The sequence below is a fragment of the Vanacampus margaritifer genome, chromosome 20 (genome assembly GCF_051991255.1).
Source record: "Vanacampus margaritifer isolate UIUO_Vmar chromosome 20, RoL_Vmar_1.0, whole genome shotgun sequence".
NCBI classification, from domain to species: domain Eukaryota; kingdom Metazoa; phylum Chordata; class Actinopteri; order Syngnathiformes; family Syngnathidae; genus Vanacampus; species Vanacampus margaritifer.
The window spans coordinates 14,456,911-14,474,197 of record NC_135451.1 but is presented as its reverse complement, the minus strand read 5'-3'; the positions used below and the strand labels follow the sequence as shown (position 1 = coordinate 14,474,197).

The following is a 17,287-nucleotide window of genomic DNA, read 5'->3' as shown; positions in this document are numbered from 1 at the left end:
GCAATCTATACTTTTCACTAAGCAAAATGTCCTGCACATTTAAATAAATAAATACAATAATACAATTTTAAATAATATAGTATATTATAGTATAATATAGTATATTTAAATAATACAATTTAAACTATTAATTTAAAGTATCTGGAATGCAGGGAAAATGTGCATTTGTTGTCATGAAATACATTTAAATCCTTTCAAAAATCATTACTAATTTTAAATTCACACTTTAGACACGTCCAAGTCAAAACTGTTACCTTGTTAACATTACACCCTCTGAAAATTTTGGAATATTCCACGTCATGTTCCACAGGAAGTAACATATCATTCAGATTCCTCCACAAGGCCACAAGTAAGTTTGCTTTGCTCACATATTTTTTTTCTATTTAATATTTCAATTGTAACGGGGTAAAAAATCTAAATTATGCTTTGATGTTACATGTTCTCCTTTTAACTTTTTTTTCCTCCTCGTTGAATCACTGTAATATGCTTATTGTCAACATGCTAGTTAGCAATAAATGCTATATGGTCATATTTCGTGTATTTGCCACTTGTCCTGGACTTTTAATGCTAAAACGCACCGTAGGTTTTATTCGGAGGTATATTTCGAGGCTCTCTTGCCTCGTTGTTTTTTTCGTTTTTTGGACCAAAATAAGCTATTCTTATTTTAACTTTTGATTTTGACACGTGTCAGGAGTTGGTTAATCCCTCCAGGAAGCAAATAGAAACTGGAGCTGGTCGACGTCTAGACCAAACAACGTGGCCATATGCTAATCCTTTCTATTTAAATCAAATGCTTCTGAGCGTTTTTTTTTTTTTTTCCAATCGCTTTTTGTAATACAGGATTCTACATTGTGTTCATATCAGGCAGAGAGATAAACTGCAAAAAAATAAAACATCAACAATATATGATGCCCTTCGACGGATGTAACATTGTTTTATTTATAACCTATTAGACCATTTATGTACTATGATAAATCTGAAGTTATTTATTGTAATACAGATTAATTTATAGCTCACATTTGTTTAAAAAAAAATACATAAGACATTGGGGGGGGGGGGGGGGATTATAACAAAGAAACAATGTTGAAAAAAAATGCATCATAATTATTTAATAAAAATGTCCCAGCCCTACTACAGAGTATTTATTTATCATCCAGGTAAGCTAATTGAGTTGTACGTTTAAAAAACAAAAACAAAAAGACACACAAACAAAAATTGGGAGTGAGATATTTTTCTTGGAACAATCAATGACTGGTCAGGTAAGCAGCGTGTGGCGTAAAAGCATCCTCTGCTACAACATGTAACACAAGCCTGCATGGGTACAGCCAAAACCGCACGGGAGAATTAAACTTGGAATGTTTTTTTACAGCCACGCCGTGCTCAATATGTTCATCCATTTTTATTTTTATTTTTTTACATGGAATGAGGCGCATTGGCCGGGTGAGCCGAGTATGCCTGCCAGGTCCGGACAAAGTAGTGAAGCTGGACAAACCGCCGGAATGCACCAGCACAATGAAGACTAATGTGCTTCCCCCCACCGCTCTCGAGCCCCCCCCCCCCCCCCCCCCCCCCCCCCCCCCCACACACACTTCCGAACAGCTGAAAGATTGTCCCGAATGACTGTCACTCCGCTGCTATCTCCCCCGGCCAACACCGGAGGTGGGTTGTCCTTTGATTGCTTTTCCTGTTGGTCATTTTGGTGCCATCCCGACAAACGCAGTGGATGGACAAAGTTGAGCATTTGTGCAGCAAATGTTGACAGAAGCCAGTTAATTATTTTTATGTATTATAATTTGTGCAATCTTGAAAAAACTGAAGGAAAGGAACCAGCCATGATGGACAAAATTTATTTTTTTATTAAATTTTTTTTTTATTATTTTCTGCAATCCTGGCAAACAAATGTATCCCCTTTTTTTTTTAATAAGGGGGGGGGGGGGGTTGGGGATTACAAAATAATTTTTTTGAAACTGAACTAAAAAACAAAGTAAAATTTATATATTGAGGTACAATAATTTTATTTAGCACAATAAGCAAAAAACAAAAAAATAGTTATCATTTGTGCAGCAAATGTTTAAAAAAAAAGTAAAAAAAAAAAAAAAAAAGTAAATGATTAAATTTTTTTTTATCTATTTTCATAATATTTTTTGCGATACTGACAAACAATATTCAAGAAAAAATATAACCTTGGTGAAGGCACTAAAAATTACAATAAAAAATCATGCTGGACAAATTGATTTTATTTATTTATTTTTAAGGAAACAAAAGGGGAAAAAAAATGCCCTTTTTGTATAAACTTTAAGAGTTTTTTTTTAACAGACTAATCCTGATAAACAACCCCCCCCCCCCCCTTCCCTCAATTAAAAAAAATGTATTTATTTAATTTATTTGTAATTTATTGGAGACAGCACATCAACCTCATAGTTCCAAGATCAGCGTTCCAATTGGGAGATTCGGGCCTTCTTGTGCCAAAAGTCAAATAAATTCCTGTGGCAATCAGTTCATTCATTTTGCAATCCTGACAAACAAATGTATCCCCTTTTTTTTAATAAGGGGGGGGGGTTACAAAATAATTTTTTGAAACTGAACTAAAAAACAAAGTAAAATTTATATATTGAGGTACAATAATTTTATTTAGCACAATAAGCAAAAACAAAAAAATAGTTATCATTTGTGCAGCAAATGTTTAAAAAAAAGTTAAAAAAAAAAAGTAAATGATTTAAAAAATTTTTTATCTATTTTCATAATATTTTTGCGATACTGACAAACAATATTCAAGAAAAATATAACCTTGGTGAAGGCACTAAAATTACAATAAAAATCATGCTGGACAAATTCATTTTATTTATTTTTAAGGAAACAAAAGGGGAAAAAAATGCCCTTTTTGTAAAAACTTTAATAAGAGTTTTTTTTAACAGACCCCCAATTAAAAAAAAAAAATGTTTGTATTTATTTAATTTATTTGTAATTTATTGGCGACAGCACATCAACCTCATAGTTCCAAGGTCAGCGTTCCAATCGGGATTCGGGCCTTCTTGTGCCAAAAGTCAAATAAATTCCTGCGGCAATCAGTTCATTCATTTTGATCCGATTTTGGAGAAAACATAACAAAGCTTCATTTTTACTCTTGAGAAAAATTCCCAAGCAGGTTCAGTTTTGGGCATTCCTGACACCAGGACATCTCAAGCCGCCATAAAAGCGCACTAGTACAATAAACAAGCCAATGGTGATTTACTAGCTGGCCCAGACACTGATTTCATGCAGATTTCCTCAGCGGGGGCCTCTGGCTGTGCATCACAATTGAACTTAGGTTGTGTTACATGCATATCAAACCTCCCTCCGACAACATGATCTGCCACATCTCTTTACGACCTATTAATAGGCTTCTTTGCTGGCTAATGTGTCGCCATTTTGCTTAGGGAGCTAGGGTGGGTGGAATTAGGGTCCGTAGTCGGCAGATGTTGTCCTTTTGTGGCAGAAAGAGGATGCCGATGGGATGGCCGGGAATTTGCTCCGATCGCCTTTCTGTCGTCCGATGTAGATGATAAAATAGCCACAAATGCGACTGGCAAAAAAAAAAAGGGCCTCAGCAAAAGTGAAGCTCGCCAAGACTGCCCAAAACTGGGATCTAATGCCATATTTTAGGGTACTTAAGGTTCCCCATAATGAGTTCTGAAAATTACAAAGCCCTCCTGGCTGATTCAGGGCCGCTATTATAGCAACGACTGTTGAACTCATTAGGGGAAACCGTGCACCTGAAAAAGTCTTGGGTAGTGAGGAGGGCCCCAGTATGGACCAGCGTTGACCGCCCTGATACACGTCTGTGGCATGGCTGGCCTAAAATGTCTATCAGGAAAAGGACCCCATAACGTTAAAGGGCCTACCTAGTGAGGCATAAACATGCGGCTGGACATTTAAAAAATTTTAATTAAATTTTAAAAAATTTTAGAAATTCATCCCACCTCTCAAAAGGTAGATCTGATTACCATATTTGGGTGCTCTGTAGTCCAATGTAGATTTGAGGGACTAGTTGATTTAGAAAACATTTCAGACTAGTTATGCACCTGAAAAAGTAGAGGTTCCCTGGTGTTAAAAAGGCCCCAGTAACAGGGAGACAACTTGGGGCCCTCTAAAGTGGGGCCTATTGCCCTTTTCTGGGAGCGGATTGTGGACGCATCAAGGCCCTCTTGATTGGTGCAGCTGTACACCTCAAGAGGTGGACCAACGGAAGGCAGGAATGCTGCTCTCCCCTTGTCATATGGTGTTCCACAGGGTTCTATTTTGGGGCCCTCGCTGTTTTCATTGTCTTTGCTGCAGAAAATATGGTATTTGCTTTCACTGCTATGCGGACGACAGTCCGATCTGTCCCGCTGGGCAAAAAGGACGCTTCTATGTTCTATGTATTCATTTATTTTATCTCTAAAAAAAAAAACATTATGTACATAGCATAACGTTGTGATCTGACAAATCAGAGCAAATATCCTGTTCATTTTGAACGGTATTACATTAAAGCATAAAGCAAAAAAAATGACTATATTGTGACACATTTTTCCAATTCCAAAATCACACACGTTAAGTTTCTATTTCAAGATCACATTGGTAATAGATTTTCTTATTCCAAATTCTTCTCAGATCAGATTTTTACTATTCCATATTTTATTGGTGCACAACTCTCCCAAATCCAAGGTCATATAGGTTAATGGAGTTTCCTAATTCCAACATTAACTCTTTGACTGCCAAAAACGTTAAATAATGTTTCGTAAAATCCTATGGAGGAGTGCCAAAGACGTTAAAAGACGTTTTTTTCAAAACAGGTGAAACTAACCATTTTCTATTGTTGATTACTCAAAAACGGAATAAGGTAGAAACAAACTTTTTTTTTCTGATGGAAGATGAGAGTCCAATCTTGTTTTGGCAGTATGTGTGTTTCCATAGTCCAAACACATAATTTTCTATGGACCTTGAAAGATCAGTCAAAATGCTTAAAATCGGCTGGCACCCACGGCATCCCTTTTCTGAAAACGTCTGACAGTCAAAGAGTTATATTAGTGCCAGTTTCTTAATCTCAAATTCACATTGGTGCTAGAGTTCCCTTAAAATTTTACAAATGCTAGATCTTCCTAATTGCATTCATTTTTGATACCAGAGGCTCTTAATTCCTAATCAAGAGAAGCTTCAAATAGGTGCTCTTCATTTGTTCTTTTAATGCTCCCTTTGTTCAGATGGTTAAAAGTCCCTCTCAACATTCCGGCTCTTGATGTGTTCTTTCATGGCTTTGGTCCTGTCCGTCACCCACCTGGGTAGTATGTCCAACGTCTTGAACGTGCGGTACTGGGAATCCAAAGCTTTGTCGTGGTCCTCACTGGTCTTCTTGGTCACGTAGTCGAGGTACTCCTCACTAACCCCCGTGGCCATGAGCTGCTTCAGCCGATCCTGCTTCAGCTCCTCCAGCCACGTGTCCTTCTGCTTCCAAAGTGCTTTGGTGCGAGTGTAGAAAGTGAGCTTTTCCTGACGTTTGGCCAGGGCATTATCCTCGTGATCCTTCACCTGTAGGGTCACAAAAGACCAAGGATTTGTGTGCCAGCCCAGTAAAAATTCATCTTTGGTGTCTAAAGTCGTCTATGGCAGTGAAAGTTACTAAAAATGTTGACTCATTTGAAATATACGGAAGAGCCAGTGAAGAGAAGAAAAAAAAATGGTTGACAGGATTCTGACTTTATTCTCAGCATTCTGATTTTAAAATCAGAATTGTGATTTTAAAGTGAGAATTCTAACTTTATTCTCAGAAATCTGACTTTAAAGTGCAATTTCTGACTTTATTCTCAGAATTCTCACTTTAATCTCAGAATTCAGACTTTAATCTCAGAATTCAGATTTTATTCTCTCTTACTTTAAAGTGAGAATTCTGAGATTAAAGTCAGAATTCTCACTTTAATCTCAGAATTCAGATTTTATTCTCTCACTTTAAAGTGAGAATTCTGACTATTCTCAGAATTCAGATTTTATTCTCTTACTTTAAAGTGAGAATTCTGACTTTATTCTCAGAATTCTGACTTTAAAGTGCAATTTCTGACTTTATTCTCAGAATTCTCACTTTAATCTCAGAATTCAGACTTTAATCTCAGAATTCATATTTTATTCTCTCTTACTTTAAAGTGAGAATTCTGACTATTCTCAGAATTCAGATTTTATTCTCTTACTTTAAAGTGAGAATTCTGACTTTATTCTCAGAATTCTCACTTTATTCTCAGAATTCTGACTCCTCCCACAATTTATAGCTCTACATCACAAAGTCAGAATTCTGAGATTAAGGTCAGAATTCTGAGATTAAAGTGATAAAGTGAGAAATCTGAGATTAAAGTCAGAAAAATCTCACTTTAAAAGCTCTACATCACAAAGTCAGAATTCTGAGATTAAAGACAGAATTCTGAGATTAGAATTCTGTCTTTAATCTCTGAATTCTCACTTTAAAGTCAGAAGTGTGACTTTAAAGTCAGAATTCTGACTTTAATCTTAGAATTTTGAGAATAAAGTGAGAATCCAGCTATTCTTCACTGGCCCTAATCCTCTTCCGTAGAAATCTTACTCACCTGCTGCATGATAAACTTCAGGTGCTTGTGGCCATCCTCCTCCCGCTTCTTGTTCTTCTCATCCTCCTGGGCCAGGGCAATCTTGGTGCACTTCAGCACCCTCTCAAACTCTGCTTTCTCTCGGACGTGCTCCTCCTCCTCGCACTCCTTAAGCCAGCGCATCTGCTTGTCCCGCTCGGCCTGGATCTTGCTGTGGAGGATCCAGCGGTCCAGGTTCAGGATCTGCGTGTCCTTGGCCAGCTGGGCCTTCTCCCGTAGGCACTGGTATTCCAGGTAAACCTTCCTCTCAGCAATCTTCCTGGTCTCCTCATCCCGTTTCATGGTGAGCAGATCCCTCTCCAGGATCTGATTCCTCATAGGCTGGGCGGCGTTGATGATGTCCTGCTTCTTCTGAGCCGCATCCTTCAGAGCCTGCAGTTCTCTCTCAATGGCGTTGGGACCCCTGGCATTGGCGATGATCCGCTCGTGCTCCGGGATGCTGAGCACAACGGGATTGACGTCGGACTCGTCGCGAGGCATCCTGATGTTGTACAGGAAGCCCTGGTGGCAGATCACCGTTTTCTTTTGCCGTTTGTTACACACGGGGTCCATCTTGAATATATATCTCTATGACCACCTGATTGGGGGAAATCCTTAAATTTTTTGAGCTAAAATATGATAGCGTCGAGTTGGTGAATCCAGGTCTTATGCCCCCTTAGTTACCATTGTACAAAGTGAGTTGCCAGTATACAAAGCACCATCGTGAGCCGGAGGATCTTTAATAGCCAGGCAGTCATCGGGCGACATCACTATTACATCACAACATAGCTTGATTACAAAGCTATGAGATGGGGCCCCATCATGTGATATCACATATGTGACGCCTTCGTCGACTCAATGTGTTGACATCATGCCTTATTCATTTGGAACTATGTGGTAACCTTGGAAACAGCTGGGGATCTATTTAATTCGGCGTCGACACTGTCCTTTAAATTATTAAGGTTTGTGTTTTGTTTCTCAGAAACGGCAGTAATATATCTCCTGACCTTTTAGGCCAAGATTATTTACATTATGTACAGTATATGCCATTAACAATTATTCACCATTTCATAGTCGATTACTCTATACCTCTTATTAATGTTTTTACTTTTAAAAGGTGGATTCATTGAATTCAGTATTTTTTTTCTAAATCCAAGATCTTATTATTGCTGGATTTTCCTAATTTTAATATGTTGGTGCAGGCCAGAGGTGGCAAATCCATGTCCAGAAAGTAAAAACCCTGCCACAGTTTGGCTTTAAACCCCAGCGCTAGCTCGCTAGCTAGCTCCCTAGCAGGTAAACGAGCACCATGGGTGCTAGCTCGCTAGCTCGCTCCCTAGCAGGTAAACGAGCACCATGGGTGCTAGCTCGCTAGCTCGCTCCCTAGCAGGTAAACGAGCACCATGGGTGCTAGCTCGCTAGCTAGCTAGCTCCCTAGCAGGTAAACGAGCACCATGGGAGCTAGCTAGGGAGCAAGCTAACTAGCACCTGAGGCTAGAGCCAAACTGTGACAGGGTTTTTACTTTCTGGACCTGGATTTGGCACCTCTAGTGCAGGCTTTTCTTAATTCTAAGATCATGTTGTTGCTGAAGTGTCTTAAATGGAAGTGAGTTCACATTGGGTCTTTTTTCTCAATTCCAAGATCATATTGGAGTGTCTGAATTTGAGATTAATTCGACAGGTGGGTTTATTAAATTAAATAGACCAGTACAGTTTTTGTGAAAAAGGAAAATCCTTGTAATAAAACTAAATAAATACTACAATTTGAGCAAGGATGTGATTTTTCCGCTAATTCGCGGAATTCCGCTTTTTTTATCCACCCCCACCCCCCCACCCCCCAAAAAAAAAATTCGGATTATTTATTTTATTTTTTTTGTAGTAGTTCATTGTGTATGCACATGACTCCGACAGATAACATCTTCTGCTATAACAAAGACATTTGTGGTATGCTCTAATATGAGTTACTTTTCATTTGGTCATGATACAATTATTTGTTCATGAAATTTGAACTCTTCAACATTATTTATGTGTTAACTTAGTAATCACATTAGTTAGATATGATGATATTCTCAGTGATAGTTTTTAAAAGCAAAGGCAGTCCAATGTTTTTGAATGGGACTGATTTTGAGTTGACTAAAACTGCCATTTTATATGGGATAGTTCAATATACATTGAAAATTTATGCTGTTGTTTTGTCTATTTCTTTGTCATGTGAGTGCATTGAAAGTACTTAAAAACGGAAAACCCATGAGCTCTGAGCCCTGGACCTAGCTGGGTGCCAGCGGCCCCCAGACCCCCGGCTAAATTTTCAGATAATTTCACTTTGGTCAAATCACATCCCTGTTTGAGTCATGATTGTAACGTAAGAATGCAAGAGCATAACTCGCTCCGTTTGCTCTAGTAAGTTTCCACCCAGGGGATTCTTCAGTTTGGTAAGAGCCATCATCATACTACTAGAAAAGATGACCACACTTGATTTTGCCTTTATTTATTCACTTTCTGACACATAAAGGCTGCGCTTAATCATTGGATGGCCTCACGTGTCAATCATAGCAGCACCGCCCACTACTCAAGATTTCTCTGGACTTTGGACTTGCCCTCTTTGCGACGCATACAGCCACTGCTCATGCACTCATTGGACAGTTTCGTGTCAATCATGGCAGCACCACCCAGTAGTCATGATGTCACTAACAAAAGATTCAGCCTCTAACTTGCTTTTCGGGTGACCTGACTCCCATAATTCCCTTCTGACTCCTACAAGCACCGATTGTGAGACCAGACAAGCCTGTCAGTTAATCGAAGGTTGTTTCCCTCAATTTCTTGAGTAGCATCAAAGTTAGGGAAGACATTCGGGGGAATTCAAGGACGTTCAGGGTACAGTGTAGATTTCTGTGACATCGTGTAAGTCTTTGATGCCTTTGTGTCTTTGACAGTACAAGTCACCAGTATTGGACTTGGAGAGGGTGTAGCATGTACGCCATACTTGTTTTTCTATATTTGTGATTAAAGAGTTTAGTAAGAACAATGGCAAGCTCAAGCACAGATTCCGATTGTATCCTTAAGTGGAAGAACAGGAGGCTGGTGGAGAAACAGAGTGAATTCAATGACCTGTGGACAAATGACATCCAGACACGGAATGAAAAGCTCGAGGCGGTGGAAGCCCATCATCGGGTCCTTGAGGAGAAACTGGACATGATCAAAAAGGAGAATGTGGAATTAGTCTCGCAGCAGAAAGTCTACGAAGCCAAAATCTTTCTGCTGACACAGAAGAGGGGTCTCCTGGAGAACCAAGTGGCCAACATGAAGGCACTGGAGGCCAAGCTTAAGAAGAGGGTCTTCAATCTGGAGGAGAGCGAGGGTAACTTGGAGAAGAAACTGATGGCGCAGGCTGAGCAGCACAAGGAGGACATCCTGAAGACGGAGGCCGCGATCCACAACGGGTATCGCGATAAAGAACGGGCGATGCAGACTAAGATGAAAGCGCAAGACCGAGAGATGGAAAGCATGGAGACGCGTGTGCAGGACATCAAAGATGAGAACAGCACGCTAAAAAAGGAATTCAAACACGCAGAGCAACGGTACGAAAAGGATCGCGAAGCGCAGCATAAAATCACAGCCAAGATCGAGTTTGACTACCAGATTGACATGATGACGATAAAGATGAAGAACAAGGTGCTGACGGGCCGAGTGGCGACGCTGACGACCACCAACGAGGACAAAATCAAAGAGAATGAAACCCTGAAGGACAAGCTCAAAAACAAAACCCAAACGCTGGAAAAAAAGCGAGTGGAAAACGCCGACATGCTGCTCCAGGTGGAGACATTGACGGAGAAGCTGAAAAGGGAGCAGAAGCGCACGTCCCAGTTGACTGAGCGCGTGACGCGCATGGAGAAAGAGGTGGAGTCCACGTGGAACAAGTACGAAATCGAGCAGAAGGCTCACCAGTTCACCAAAAAACACACGGGTTTGGTACTGCGCAAACACACCGACCTGGTGGACAGGATTAAGTTCCTTGACCACCGCATCAAGAGCCTACAAGCCAGCATCCAGAAGCTGGAATCTCAAATATCCGCCAAGTCTACCTTCATCCGCAAGATCAGCCTGGAAATTGAGACGTCCATGATGCTCGTCAACGACCCCAAGAAATTCATCAAGGCCATCACCCGTATAAAAGGCAAACTGTTCGCCGACGACAAGGACTTGAATTTGGTGGAAACGGCCGAGATGGTGTTCCAAGCCGTGGAGACGCAGAAGCAAAGGTTTGACCGCTACGAGACCACCATCCAAAACCTTCGCAAGCAGATCAGGCATAAGGAGCTGCACATGCTTTACCAAATCGAGAAAATGGAGAAACCCCGTAGCGAACTCATCAGGATCGTCAACGAACAACGACGGGAGCTGCTCAAACTCAAGATTGAGAATAACCAACTGAATCACACGGTTAGGGAAGTCACTAGCTACCTGCCTCAGAAGGTCCAGATGTGGGTCAAAGACAGGTTGAGCGGGGTGGTCACGACCGTGACCCCAATCCTCTAGAACTGGTGGTGGGCAACCACCTCGCAGTGCACGTTCAACTTCCTTTTTATTACCAAAGATGCAAAATGGAGCCCTGGATGCTTTTGAATGGCCTGATGGTGGTAGGCCAAATTGTCTTAGTCCCTGGGCAGAGGTGGCAAATCCAGGTCCAGAAAGTAAAAAACCCTGCCACAGTTTGGCTTTAGCCCCTGATGCTAGCTAGCTTGCTCCCTAGCTAGCTCCCATGGTGCTCGTTTAACTGCTCAGGAGCTAGCTCTAGCTAGCACCCACGGTGCTCGTTTACCTGCTAGGGAGCTAGCTAGCGAGCTAGCACTAGGGGCTAAAGCCAAACTGTGGCAGGGTTTTTACTTTAGCAAGCTAGCTCTCTAGCAGGTAAACTAGCTAGAGAGCTAGCTACTTTCTGGACCGTGATTTGCCACCTCTGCCGCTTGGGTAAACAATGTTTTGGTGATGGGGCACATTTTTGGACAGTTGCCAAATTTTGGACATTCCCAGAGTTCAAAAAAATGTTTGGCTTTCATGTGTTGTCTTTGGACTTATTCATATTTCCAGATGATCACCACCATTGAACATGTTATAGTTTTTTGGCCTTATTAGTCACGGTTAAGCTTTTGGCTCTCTTGTACAGTTGACAGTAGATTTACGTGTATGTCTATGACCCTCGTCTGTACGGTCACATTGGTTGATGCCCCCCCGCGCCCCCTCGTCCCAATCCCCAACCAATCCCACTTTATGATGGAAACCGATACAAACACGGTGATAGGGTTTCGTGATAAATTATTCACGCTACCAATGCTCTAGCGATGCCTTCTTGGCGCTGTGGGGAACGCAATAAGACAATGATTGCCATATTGGAGGATCGCCGTTCTGTAGATTTACGGCCTGCAGGGGCGCCCCCCCCGTCCCATCGGCCTAATGTCTCCAGCATCTGCCGGGATCAGGCCTTTAATTGAAAAGAATTTGTGAAGCGAAAGTCGGGGAGGGACACACGGTCCGAGTCGTCCCACGAGAGTCGAGTAATGAAAAGAAAATAACTCATCTCCTCTTTTAGTGCCTATGGAAGCCATAAAGAATAACAGGACATGGTGATATAACAGCGCGACGAGTGGGTGCGGGACTTGCAGCCAAGTGGAGCATCTGCTAAGACGGTTGCCGATCGGATTAAACGTTCCGGCCACTTTGCCTGCGGGACAACCCGACGGTGACGCTTCATAAAGCATCTCTTTGTCAGATTTATTTAGACATGAAAGATGTGTTTCTACTTTAGTGTCGCCCGCTCCCCGCGTACCTTCCCCCCCCCCCCCCCCTTCCGTAAAACAAACGGGCCGGGCGGCAGACATCCTGGAGGCCGATAGAGGATAAGTGATGAGTCTAGCAGGATCCCGGGCAGAATAACAATGCTCACCTTTTTATTTTAATGTGGCCGCGTGCTACCTTTGGGAGTCTGCACAGTGGATGCAGACATACATGGGATTTGTTTGGGGGGTTAGGAAGCCAAGAAATAATACATAGAATGATGTTTTTGTGGCATACCTTTTTGGTGGGTACAACATTTTGAGTTGTGTGCCCAGCAAAATGTTCTTTAGGTAGGGCCGAAAAATATTTGAAATATGTTGTAATATTTGAAGAATAAGATTTCTTTCCCAATTCAATATGAAAGCCTTCACAAACAAAATAAATACCAGCAGATTTACTACGTTTTGGTCTTTTAGGTTATTCTTGTGCTAAAATAAAAGCAAATGAAACATGAATCAGGGATGTGATTTTTCCGCTAATTCCGCTTTTTTTTTTATCTCCCCCCCCAAAAAAAAAAATCTGATATATTTTTTTTTTTTTTTTGTAGTTCATTGTGTATGCACATGACTCCGACAGATAACATCTTCTGCTATAACAAAGACATTTGTGGTATGCTCTAATATGAGTTACTTTTCATTTGGTCATGATACAATTATTTGTTCATGAAATTTGAACTCTTCAACATTATTTATGTGTTAACTTAGTAATCACATTAGTTAGATATGATGATATTCTCAGTGATAGTTTTTAAAAGCAAAGGCAGTCCAATGTTTTTGAATGTGACTGATTTTGAGTGGACTAAAACTGCCATTTTATATGGGATAGTTCAATATACATTGAAAATTTATGCTGTTGTTTTGTCTATTTCTTTGTCATGTGAGTGCATTGAAAGTACTTAAAAACACGGAAAACCCATGAGCTCCGGGGGGCTACGCCCCCCTTGTCCCCCCGCCAGGGCACTGCCCTGGACCTAGCTGGGTGCCCCCAGACCCCCGGCTAAATTTTCAGATAATTTCACTTTGGTCAAATCACATCCCTGATGAATTAATATGAAAGACATTTAACAATTATTAACTTCCTAAACACTTTAACATGCAGTCTTTTTATGTGTTCATGTTTCCAATGACAACTTCACAAAATTTGACCAAACGGCGCTTCGCTTTCCAAGGTGTACCACATATTGTGAATTTAATTTGTTTGGATTGCAATAAACAAGGTGAATGACGTGGCGTCCATTGCAGACCTTAGGTGACAGCTTTTCTGCCTGCTCTCACACTACTCAACTACATTATGCTCTTTCCATCCACTTTACAAAGAAGCAAAATAAAAAATAAAAAAAATGGCGCTGCGTGAGCGCTTTTCACTCTTGTTGAAGTTGACAAGTACGTACACTGGATGAGGCCATCGGCCAAATTGTTTTTAGCACCGTTGGGAATCATCCACACCCAACGCAAACAGATATAGATTCGCAACATCAACAAGAGAAAGGTGAAGCCAAAAAGCAACTACAATGGCACATTAGAGCACATAACAAAATATAGACAAAATAATAAGGTTTTGTGTTTTTTTTCCTTAAGTAAAATGGTTGTAAATTGTAAAAACAATTGTGTAAAATTATTCGTGTATATTTATGTGCATGTGTATTATGGGGTCCGCCTACATTGGGAGAGCGCCGGCGTGGGTGTTGACTTGTCAAGAGTGCAGAGCTGCTGTGACAGAATGTGACACGGGATCTGGGGGGGGGGGGGGTCGCGGGGAATCCCCCCCCCACCAACCCCCATAATGCGTACGGCCCGCAAGTAAATCCCAGATTTAATGTCGGCCATCACACAGCTGCCAATAGCAAATGACACAGCTGGTACAGCCATGACTGGTACCCATCTAACCCCCTCGCATTCGCTGTCAATCACCTGTAGATTCACAACACAATAGCGCCATGGTAACAGCAGATAATGCACGCCAATGCTAATCTTTTTTTTTTAATCCCCCGCGTGACGTGCAGCATGGTCAGATGCGACAATGCAGCTTTGGACATTGTGCTGCTCATTTTTTCTGTTTTTCAATACCACCTGTGGAATTTCAGTAAAGGTTTGTACTTTATACTGTAATTAGTTTGATGCTACTTCATTCGGCTTATTTATGGCATTTAGCATTGTGTGTTAGCGTTAAGCTAGCAGAATTGGTGGTTTGGTTTGATACACTTTAACTGGTAGTGGCAAGAAAATTTTTGCTAGCTATTCCGAATTAATATTGATTAATTAATAATGAACAAATTCTAAACGTAAAACAATTACAATTACATATTAGCCAACAATTTTGTCTTAAGAATGCCCCCGTTAGCTTAACGCTAACATAAAATGGAAAACTGCATTCACCGGCGAGCACTGAGCATCTCGAGTCAGTGTTATAACTCGTTAAGCAACCGATTTGAACACATAGACAACAATAGTACTAATAGAAGGATATATTTATCCTCTGCGAAGAATGACTAATGTTGCACCAGCAGCCATGACTGCGTTGTAGTGCCACCTGGTGGCCAAAGTGGGCACACCAGAAGGAGTAGCACAATGAATTGGATTGAAGCATTTAACCATAATGCAGAAACTATTTAATTATTTCAGTTATGTTGTGACTGTTTTTATAAAGTATACTATATAGTGTCTGTTTCTTATTAAAAAAAAATTTTTTTTTTTACAGTTTTATTATTTTTTTAAGAACCTTAAGATTTACCAGTAAGAGCATAAATGGACAATCATTTCAATTACTCGACGACATTGTCACTCCTGAGTGGAGCTGACTGCCTCTGATCTTAACCAGAGTTTTTTTTTGTGTGTTTGGAGGAGGCCCCCGGTTCAATCATACTTAATCACACACACACACACACACACACCGAACACACACACATCTCATCAAGGTCATAAGCGCTGCTCAGACCTGACAGGTAATGGTCCTGTGGTTTGGACACCAATCAGTCTCTGAAAATGTTTACATTTCAAACATGCTGCATGTTTTTGGACACTCGGGCATACATTACTCCATTCGATTACGCTTCGTTTTCATGTTCATGCTGCGTGATGTCATCAGTCGTCGCTTTCGTGCGCCGAACGCTCTCATGCTTGCAATGTTGACGTGTTTACCCTCACTATTTCCATCTGGTGTAGCCGGAACAATGGGTGGGCAACGGTGGGCCCTGTGGGGGGGAAGGGGTGCAAAGTCGCGCTCAACTTGGGTTCCGTGATTGGGAGGCTGGGCTTGATTATGCCGGACTTTGGGGGGGGGGGGGGGGTCCTTCTCTTCAAGGCCATTATCAAGGTTTGGGATTGAGCAGACTTACTATATTATGTTGGATTTGAGGTGGTCACAAAACCAAAATTAGAATCATTTTCTTTAGAGTGTGTGTGTGTGTGGGGGGGGTGGGGGGTTGGGGGGGGGGTGAAAGGAAAATACAATATATTACACAAGAAACTGTAAGTAGTTGATGTCCAATTAAATCTGTGATAATTTAAAAAATATATATATTATCATTAGGGGTGTCCGAAAAATGACCAACACAAATCACACTTGTTTTTTACAATACAGTACATATTTTTAATTTAATTTTAATTATTAAATTACTTTATCAATGACTTAAAGATGCAGCCATATTTCTATTAGTTTAACATTTTTTTCCAATTTATGTTAATAGTATGAAAACCTAGGGGGAAAAAATATTTTGTTGTGCATATCATTGTACATTTAGATCAAAATTTGTGATTAATCGTGAGTTAACTCTTGAAGCAATGCGAAAAATTTATTGCCTGACACCACTAATTATCATACATAAAATGCCAACAAAAGTATAGTAAAATATATTGAATTTCTTCATATTTCAACTGTGGCAACAATGACCAGTGACAATATTGGAAATATCCCCGTTGTGGTCTGTGTTAAACCAGTGCACCCATTTTGGTTAATTAGATCTTATCCAAATGTCAGCAAACTCTTACACGTTCCAAAATCAAACCCTAAATAATCATTTAGATGTCAAAGGAAAACTATTACTACTGCGAAGTCAAGTTACACCCCCTGAGGACGAGTAGCGTAGGGCGGGGGGGCTGATACTGATGACTGTGTGCATAGAGGGCGAAAGAAAGCAAAGAAACACGGGCGGGATGAAAGGCGGCGTCGCTCCCTTGTGATGTCGGCTGCAGACGTCGCGGGCCCCGGCGTCGGGTCCCCCCAACCCCCCACCCCACCCAACCCCCTTCGACTGGCCGGAAGTGGCGCGTTTCCCCTGGCGACAAGCTCTTCCTGCAAAATAAAGAAATGATTAGAAAGATGACAGCTGGGCCAGACGACTGGAAAGCCCAAGAGGGGGAGTGGGTGTCAAGGGGGGGGGCAACCAGCCAGCATTACATTGACCACCCCCACCTTAGCTTCTCCTGACTGATCTTATGTTTTTGTCCATATTCCATTAATCTTTCTCCGGTTTCCTTGGAGCATAAATTGGGTCGTTTCTTTACTAATATACATATATATGTATGTAAACAGTAGCATCTATATTGTTTATTTTTCCTAGACAATTATTTGATGCCGGGTGGACGTTAACTCTGACACTTCAAACCCCCCCCCCCCCCCCCCCAAATTATTTGTCGAGATTCAAGGGCCTAAAGGGTCGGGTGCTCCGGGGGCAGCGACCCCTGGCAATCCCAGCGTGTGGCAGCCAAAACCGCCCCCCCCCCCCGCACCCCCCCATGCGGTATGGCCTTGTGGGAGCCCCACATTCCATGGCAAAGTCCTCCTCTAGCATTTCCTGCAGAGGACTTAAGGCAGCATTAAAAAAATATTCTGTGCTCAAGGATGGATTTGAT

General features: G+C 41.3%; 1 long non-coding RNA gene across 1 annotated transcript in view; it reads left to right on the top strand.

The window, feature by feature from the left end:
- Window positions 1–1,573: 1,573 nt before the first annotated feature.
- Window positions 1,574–17,287, top strand: part of LOC144040421 (uncharacterized) — a 39,622-nt gene continuing 23,908 nt past the window's right edge. Inside the window, exon 1 of the long non-coding RNA XR_013289723.1 lies at window positions 1,574–1,659. This is a non-coding gene — a long non-coding RNA (uncharacterized LOC144040421). The remainder of the gene's footprint in view (window positions 1,660–17,287) is intronic.